Source organism: Oncorhynchus clarkii, chromosome 16 (assembly GCF_045791955.1).
Source record: "Oncorhynchus clarkii lewisi isolate Uvic-CL-2024 chromosome 16, UVic_Ocla_1.0, whole genome shotgun sequence".
Classification (NCBI taxonomy): Eukaryota; Metazoa; Chordata; class Actinopteri; order Salmoniformes; family Salmonidae; genus Oncorhynchus; species Oncorhynchus clarkii.
In genome coordinates, this window is record NC_092162.1 from 56,428,411 (window position 1) to 56,439,637 (window position 11,227).

The 11,227-nt window shown below is 26.5% G+C and overlaps 1 protein-coding gene across 1 annotated transcript in view; it reads right to left on the minus strand.

The window, feature by feature from the left end:
- The window catches only part of LOC139368784 (cadherin-like protein 26), a 33,167-nt gene that overhangs the window by 10,893 nt on the left and 11,047 nt on the right, over positions 1–11,227 (minus strand). The gene's annotated exons all lie outside the window — the stretch shown is intronic.

Genomic DNA, 11,227 nt, shown 5'->3' on the forward strand with positions numbered 1-11,227 from the left:
AGGAAAGAGGAAAGATATGAGGAGAGAAAAGAGATGTGGAGAGAAAAGAGGAAAGAGATGAGGAGAGGAAAGAGAAAAGAGATGAGGAGTGAGATGAGGAGATGAGTAGAGGAAAGATATGAGGAGAGAAAATAGATGAGGAGAGGAAAGAGATGAGGAGAGAAAAGAGGTGAGGAGAGGAGAGGAAGGAGGAAAGAGGAAAGAAGTGAGGAGAAGAGGAAAGAGAAAAGAGATAAGAGGAAAGAGATGAGGAGAGGAAAGAGATAAGGAGATGAGGAGAGAAAATAGATGAGGAGAGGAAAGAGGAAAGAGGTGAGGAGAGGAAAGAGAAAAGAGATGAGGAGAGGAAAGAGATGAGGAGAGGAAAGGGATAAGGAGATGAGGAGAAGAAAGAGGAAAGAGATGAGGAGAGGAAAGAGGAAAGAGATGAGGAGAGGAAAGAGAAAAGAGATGAGGAGAGGAAAGAGAAAAGAGATGAGGAGAGGAGAGGAAAGAGATGAGAAGAGGAAAGAGATGAGGAGAGGAAAGAGAAAAGAGATGAGGAGAGGAAAGAGGCGAGAAGAGGACAGAGAAAAGAGATAAGGAGAGGAAAGAGTAAGAGATGAGGAGAGGAAAGAGATGAGGAAAGGAAGAAGAAAAGAGATGAGGAGAGAAAATGAACATTGAAAGTTAATACAAGATGAAACATTATGTCAGACTACAAACTGTTCACATACCAGAGGAAGAATACCTGTCTTGCCAACAGTAAAAACATGTCTTACCCAGACTCAATGACAACAATAACATGACTAGGGTTTCAAAGCTACTGGTGATTTACCAAAGTTACCGGAATCGTCAGTAATTTTGGTAATTTACAGAACATCTATGGCAACCTATTGTAACTTTGGTCAATTATACTTGAATAACTTAAATGTAGATATATTTTATATATCTGTGTCAATATCATCCATGAGTATCTAGTAGATAGACCATATGCTTCAAAAGAAAATAGCCCAATTCATGAATAAAGCATCTAACTACCATGGCATTACTTTCAATTTCCTCTGAAACTCTTCAACTATTGACTTTTTCACAACTGCCACCAGTTTGACGCCAAAACATTGACAACAAATACATACTGACATAGTAAAATAACTACATATTGACATAGTAAAATAACTACATACTGACATAGTAAAATAACTACATACTGACATAGTAAAATAACTACATACTGACATAGTAAAATAACTACATACTGACATAGTGAAATAACTACATACTGACATAGTAAAATAACTACATACTGACATAGTAAAATAACTACATACTGACATAGTAAAATAACTACATACTGACATAGTAAAATAGCTACATACTGACATAGTAAAATAACTACATATTGACATAATAAAATAACTACATACTGACATAGTAAAATAACTACATACTGACATAGTAAAATAACTACATACTGACATAGTAAAGTAACTACATATTGACATAATATAATAACTACATACTGACATAGTAAAATAACTACATACTGACATAGTAAAATAACTACATACTGACATAGTAAAGTAACTACATACTGACATAGTAAAATAACTACATACTGACATAGTAAAATAACTACATATTGACATAATAAAATAACTACATACTGACATAGTAAAATAGCTACATACTGACATAGTAAAATAACTACATATTGACATAATAAAATAACTACATACTGACATAGTGAAATAACTACATACTGACATAGTAAAGTAACTACATACTGACATGGTAAAATAACTACATACTGACATAGTGAAATAACTACATACTGACATAGTAAATAACTACATATTGACATAATAAAATAACTACATACTGACATAGTGAAATAACTACATACTGACATAGTAAAGTAACTACATACTGACATAGTGAAATAACTACATACTGACATAGTAAAGTAACTACATACTGACATAGTAAAATAACTACATACTGACATAGTAAAATAACTACATACTGACATAGTAAAATAACTACATACTGACATAGTAAAATAACTACATATTGACATAATAAAATAACTACATACTGACATAGTAAAATAACTACATACTGACATAGTAAAATAACTACATATTGACATAATAAAATAACTACATACTGACATAGTAAAATAACTACATACTGACATAGTAAAGTAACTACATACTGACATAGTAAAATAACTACATACTGACATAGTAAAATAACTACATACTGACATAGTAAAGTAACTACATATTGACATAATAAAATAACTACATACTGACATAGTAAAATAGCTACATACTGACATAGTAAAATAACTACATGTTGACATAATAAAATAACTACATACTGACATAGTGAAATAACTACATACTGACATAGTAAAGTAACTACATACTGACATGGTAAAATAACTACATACTGACATAGTGAAATAACTACATACTGACATAGTAAAATAACTACATATTCACATAATAAAATAACTACATACTGACATAGTGAAATAACTACATACTGACATAGTAAAGTAACTACATACTGACATAGTGAAATAACTACATACTGACATAGTAAAGTAACTACATACTGACATAGTAAAATAACTACATACTGACATAGTAAAATAACTACATACTGACATAGTAAAATAACTACATACTGACATAGTAAAATAACTACATATTGACATAATAAAATAACTACATACTGACATAGTAAAATAACTACATACTGACATAGTAAAGTAACTACATACTGACATAGTAAAATAACTACATACTGACATAGTAAAATAACTACATACTGACATAGTAAAGTAACTACATATTGACATAATAAAATAACTACATAATGACATAGTGAAATAACTACATACTGACATAGTAAAATAACTACATACTGACATAGTAAAATAACTACATACTGACATCGTAAAGTAACTACATACTGACATAGTAAAATAACTACATACTGACATAGTAAAATAACTACATATTGACATAATAAAATAACTACATACTGACATAGTAAAATAACTACATACTGACATAGTAAAATAACTACATACTGACATAGTAAAGTAACTACATACTGACATAGTAAAATAACTACATACTGACATAGTAAAATAACTACATATTGACATAATAAAATAACTACATACTGACATAGTAAAATAGCTACATACTGACATAGTAAAATAACTACATGTTGACATAATAAAATAACTACATACTGACATAGTGAAATAACTACATACTGACATAGTAAAGTAACTACATACTGACATAGTGAAATAACTACATCCTGACATAGTAAAGTAACTACATACTGACATAGTAAAATTACTACATACTGACATAGTAAAATAACTACATACTGACATAGTAAAATAACTACATACTGACATAGTAAAATAACTACATATTGACATAATAAAATAACTACACACTGACATAGTAAAATAACTACATACTGACATAGTAAAATAACTACATATTGACATAATAAAATAGCTACATACTGACATACTAAAATAACTACATATTGACATAATAAAATAACTACATACTGACATAGTAAAATAACTACATACTGACATAGTAAAATAACTACATACTGACATAGTAAAGTAACTACATACTGACATAGTAAAATAACTACATACTGACATAGTAAAATAACTACATATTGACATAATAAAATAACTACATACTGACATAGTGAAATAACTACATACTGACATAGTAAAGTAACTACATACTGACATGGTAAAATAACTACATACTGACATAGTGAAATAACTACATACTGACATAGTAAAATAACTACATATTCACATAATAAAATAACTACACACTGACATAGTGAAATAACTACATACTGACATAGTAAAGTAACTACATACTGACATAGTGAAATAACTACATACTGACATAGTAAAGTAACTACATACTGACATAGTAAAATAACTACATACTGACATAGTAAAATAACTACATACTGACATAGTAAAATAACTACATACTGACATAGTAAAATAACTACATATTGACATAATAAAATAACTACATACTGACATAGTAAAATAACTACATACTGACATAGTAAAATAACTACATATTGACATAATAAAATAACTACATACTGACATAGTAAAATAACTACATACTGACATAGTAAAGTAACTACATACTGACATAGTAAAATAACTACATACTGACATAGTAAAATAACTACATACTGACATAGTAAAATAACTACATATTGACATAATAAAATAACTACATACTGACATAGTAAAATAACTACATACTGACATAGTAAAATAACTACATACTGGCATAGTAAAGTAACTACATACTGACATAGTAAAATAACTACATACTGACATAGTAAAATAACTACATATTGACATAATAAAATAACTACATACTGACATAGTGAAATAACTACATACTGACATAGTAAAATAACTACATACTGACATAGTAAAATAACTACATACTGACATCGTAAAGTAACTACATACTGACATAGTAAAATAACTACATACTGACATAGTAAAATAACTACATATTGACATAATAAAATAACTACATACTGACATAGTAAAATAACTACATACTGACATAGTAAAATAACTACATACTGACATAGTAAAGTAACTACATACTGACATAGTAAAATAACTACATACTGACATAGTAAAATAACTACATATTGACATAATAAAATAACTACATACTAACATAGTAAAATAGCTACATACTGACATAGTAAAATAACTACATGTTGACATAATAAAATAACTACATACTGACATAGTGAAATAACTACATACTGACATAGTAAAGTAACTACATACTGACATAGTGAAATAACTACATCCTGACATAGTAAAGTAACTACATACTGACATAGTAAAATTACTACATACTGACATAGTAAAATAACTACATACTGACATAGTAAAATAACTACATACTGACATAGTAAAATAACTACATATTGACATAATAAAATAACTACACACTGACATAGTAAAATAACTACATACTGACATAGTAAAATAACTACATATTGACATAATAAAATAGCTACATACTGACATACTAAAATAACTACATATTGACATAATAAAATAACTACATACTGACATAGTAAAATAACTACATACTGACATAGTAAAATAACTACATACTGACATAGTAAAGTAACTACATACTGACATAGTAAAATAACTACATACTGACATAGTAAAATAACTACATATTGACATAATAAAATAACTACATACTGACATAGTGAAATAACTACATACTGACATAGTAAAGTAACTACATACTGACATGGTAAAATAACTACATACTGACATAGTGAAATAACTACATACTGACATAGTAAAATAACTACATATTCACATAATAAAATAACTACACACTGACATAGTGAAATAACTACATACTGACATAGTAAAGTAACTACATACTGACATAGTGAAATAACTACATACTGACATAGTAAAGTAACTACATACTGACATAGTAAAATAACTACATACTGACATAGTAAAATAACTACATACTGACATAGTAAAATAACTACATACTGACATAGTAAAATAACTACATATTGACATAATAAAATAACTACATACTGACATAGTAAAATAACTACATACTGACATAGTAAAATAACTACATATTGACATAATAAAATAACTACATACTGACATAGTAAAATAACTACATACTGACATAGTAAAGTAACTACATACTGACATAGTAAAATAACTACATACTGACATAGTAAAATAACTACATACTGACATAGTAAAATAACTACATATTGACATAATAAAATAACTACATACTGACATAGTAAAATAACTACATACTGACATAGTAAAATAACTACATACTGGCATAGTAAAGTAACTACATACTGACATAGTAAAATAACTACATACTGACATAGTAAAATAACTACATATTGACATAATAAAATAACTACATACTGACATAGTAAAATAGCTACATACTGACATAGTAAAATAACTACATATTGACATAATAAAATAACTACATACTGACATAGTGAAATAACTACATACTGACATAGTAAAGTAACTACATACTGACATAGTGAAATAACTACATACTGACATAGTAAAGTAACTACATACTGACATAGTAAAATTACTACATACTGACATAGTAAAATAACTACATACTGACATAGTAAAATAACTACATACTGACATAGTAAAATAACTACATATTGACATAATAAAATAACTACATACTGACATAGTAAAATAACTACATACTGACATAGTAAAATAACTACATATTGACATAATAAAATAACTACATACTGACATAGTAAAATAACTACATACTGACATAGTAAAGTAACTACATACTGACATAGTAAAATAACTACATACTGACATAGTAAAATAACTACATACTGACATAGTAAAGTAACTACATATTGACATAATAAAATAACTACATACTGACATAGTGAAATAACTACATACTGACATAGTAAAATAACTACATACTGACATAGTAAAATAACTACATACTGACATAGTAAAGTAACTACATACTGACATAGTAAAATAACTACATACTGACATAGTAAAATAGCTACATACTGACATACTAAAATAACTACATATTGACATAATAAAATAACTACATACTGACATAGTAAAATAACTACATACTGACATAGTAAAATAACTACATACTGACATAGTAAAATAACTACATATTGACATAATAAAATAACTACATACTGACACAGTAAAATAGCTACATACTGACATAGTAAAATAACTACATATTGACATAATAAAATAACTACATACTGACATAGTGAAATAACTACATACTGACATAGTAAAGTAACTACATACTGACATGGTAAAATAACTAAATACTGACATAGTAAAATAACTACATACTGATATAGTAAAATAACTACATATTGACATAATAAAATAACTACATACTGACATAGTGAAATAACTACATACTGACATAGTAAAGTAACTACATACTGACATAGTGAAATAACTACATACTGACATAGTAAAGTAACTACATACTGACATAGTAAAATAACTACATACTGACATAGTAAAATAACTACATACTGACATAGTAAAATAACTACATACTGACATAGTAAAATAACTACATATTGACATAATAAAATAACTACATACTGACATAGTAAAATAACTACATACTGACATAGTAAAGTAACTACATACTGACATAGTAAAATAACTACATACTGACATAGTAAAATAACTACATACTGACATAGTAAAGTAACTACATATTGACATAATAAAATAACTACATAATGACATAGTGAAATAACTACATACTGACATAGTAAAATAACTACATACTGACATAGTAAAATAACTACATACTGACATCGTAAAGTAACTACATACTGACATAGTAAAATAACTACATACTGACATAGTAAAATAACTACATATTGACATAATAAAATAACTACATACTGACATAGTAAAATAACTACATACTGACATAGTAAAATAACTACATACTGACATAGTAAAGTAACTACATACTGACATAGTAAAATAACTACATACTGACATAGTAAAATAACTACATATTGACATAATAAAATAACTACATACTGACATAGTAAAATAGCTACATACTGACATAGTAAAATAACTACATGTTGACATAATAAAATAACTACATACTGACATAGTGAAATAACTACATACTGACATAGTAAAGTAACTACATACTGACATAGTGAAATAACTACATCCTGACATAGTAAAGTAACTACATACTGACATAGTAAAATTACTACATACTGACATAGTAAAAAAACTACATACTGACATAGTAAAATAACTACATACTGACATAGTAAAATAACTACATATTGACATAATAAAATAACTACACACTGACATAGTAAAATAACTACATACTGACATAGTAAAATAACTACATATTGACATAATAAAATAGCTACATACTGACATACTAAAATAACTACATATTGACATAATAAAATAACTACATACTGACATAGTAAAATAACTACATACTGACATAGTAAAATAACTACATACTGACATAGTAAAGTAACTACATACTGACATAGTAAAATAACTACATACTGACATAGTAAAATAACTACATATTGACATAATAAAATAACTACATACTGACATAGTAAAATAGCTACATACTGACATAGTACAATAACTACATATTGACATAATAAAATAACTACATACTGACATAGTGAAATAACTACATACTGACATAGTAAAATAACTACATATTCACATAATAAAATAACTACACACTGACATACTGAAATAACTACATACTGACATAGTAAAGTAACTACATACTGACATAGTGAAATAACTACATACTGACATAGTAAAGTAACTACATACTGACATAGTAAAATAACTACATACTGACATAGTAAAATAACTACATACTGACATAGTAAAATAACTACATACTGACATAGTAAAATAACTACATATTGACATAATAAAATAACTACATACTGACATAGTAAAATAACTACATACTGACATAGTAAAATAACTACATACTGACATAGTGAAATAACTACATACTGACATAGTAAAGTAACTACATACTGACATAGTGAAATAACTACATCCTGACATAGTAAAGTAACTACATACTGACATAGTAAAATTACTACATACTGACATAGTAAAAAAACTACATACTGACATAGTAAAATAACTACATACTGACATAGTAAAATAACTACATATTGACATAATAAAATAACTACACACTGACATAGTAAAATAACTACATACTGACATAGTAAAATAACTACATATTGACATAATAAAATAGCTACATACTGACATACTAAAATAACTACATATTGACATAATAAAATAACTACATACTGACATAGTAAAATAACTACATACTGACATAGTAAAATAACTACATACTGACATAGTAAAGTAACTACATACTGACATAGTAAAATAACTACATACTGACATAGTAAAATAACTACATATTGACATAATAAAATAACTACATACTGACATAGTAAAATAGCTACATACTGACATAGTACAATAACTACATATTGACATAATAAAATAACTACATACTGACATAGTGAAATAACTACATACTGACATAGTAAAATAACTACATATTCACATAATAAAATAACTACACACTGACATACTGAAATAACTACATACTGACATAGTAAAGTAACTACATACTGACATAGTGAAATAACTACATACTGACATAGTAAAGTAACTACATACTGACATAGTAAAATAACTACATACTGACATAGTAAAATAACTACATACTGACATAGTAAAATAACTACATACTGACATAGTAAAATAACTACATATTGACATAATAAAATAACTACATACTGACATAGTAAAATAACTACATACTGACATAGTAAAATAACTACATACTGACATAGTAAAATAACTACATACTGACATAGTAAAATAACTACATATTGACATAATAAAATAACTACATACTGACACAGTAAAATAGCTACATACTGACATAGTAAAATAACTACATATTGACATAATAAAATAACTACATACTGACATAGTGAAATAACTACATACTGACATAGTAAAGTAACTACATACTGACATGGTAAAATAACTAAATACTGACATAGTAAAATAACTACATACTGATATAGTAAAATAACTACATATTGACATAATAAAATAACTACATACTGACATAGTGAAATAACTACATACTGACATAGTAAAGTAACTACATACTGACATAGTGAAATAACTACATACTGACATAGTAAAGTAACTACATACTGACATAGTAAAATAACTACATACTGACATAGTAAAATAACTACATACTGACATAGTAAAATAACTACATACTGACATAGTAAAATAACTACATATTGACATAATAAAATAACTACATACTGACATAGTAAAATAACTACATACTGACATAGTAAAGTAACTACATACTGACATAGTAAAATAACTACATACTGACATAGTAAAATAACTACATACTGACATAGTAAAGTAACTACATATTGACATAATAAAATAACTACATAATGACATAGTGAAATAACTACATACTGACATAGTAAAATAACTACATACTGACATAGTAAAATAACTACATACTGACATCGTAAAGTAACTACATTCTGACATAGTAAAATAACTACATACTGACATAGTAAAATAACTACATATTGACATAATAAAATAACTACATACTGACATAGTAAAATAACTACATACTGACATAGTAAAATAACTACATACTGACATAGTAAAGTAACTACATACTGACATAGTAAAATAACTACATACTGACATAGTAAAATAACTACATATTGACATAATAAAATAACTACATACTGACATAGTAAAATAGCTACATACTGACATAGTAAAATAACTACATGTTGACATAATAAAATAACTACATACTGACATAGTGAAATAACTACATACTGACATAGTAAAGTAACTACATACTGACATAGTGAAATAACTACATCCTGACATAGTAAAGTAACTACATACTGACATAGTAAAATTACTACATACTGACATAGTAAAAAAACTACATACTGACATAGTAAAATAACTACATACTGACATAGTAAAATAACTACATATTGACATAATAAAATAACTACACACTGACATAGTAAAATAACTACATACTGACATAGTAAAATAACTACATATTGACATAATAAAATAGCTACATACTGACATACTAAAATAACTACATATTGACATAATAAAATAACTACATACTGACATAGTAAAATAACTACATACTGACATAGTAAAATAACTACATACTGACATAGTAAAGTAACTACATACTGACATAGTAAAATAACTACATACTGACATAGTAAAATAACTACATATTGACATAATAAAATAACTACATACTGACATAGTAAAATAGCTACATACTGACATAGTACAATAACTACATATTGACATAATAAAATAACTACATACTGACATAGTGAAATAACTACATACTGACATAGTAAAGTAACTACATACTGACATGGTAAAATAACTACATACTGACAT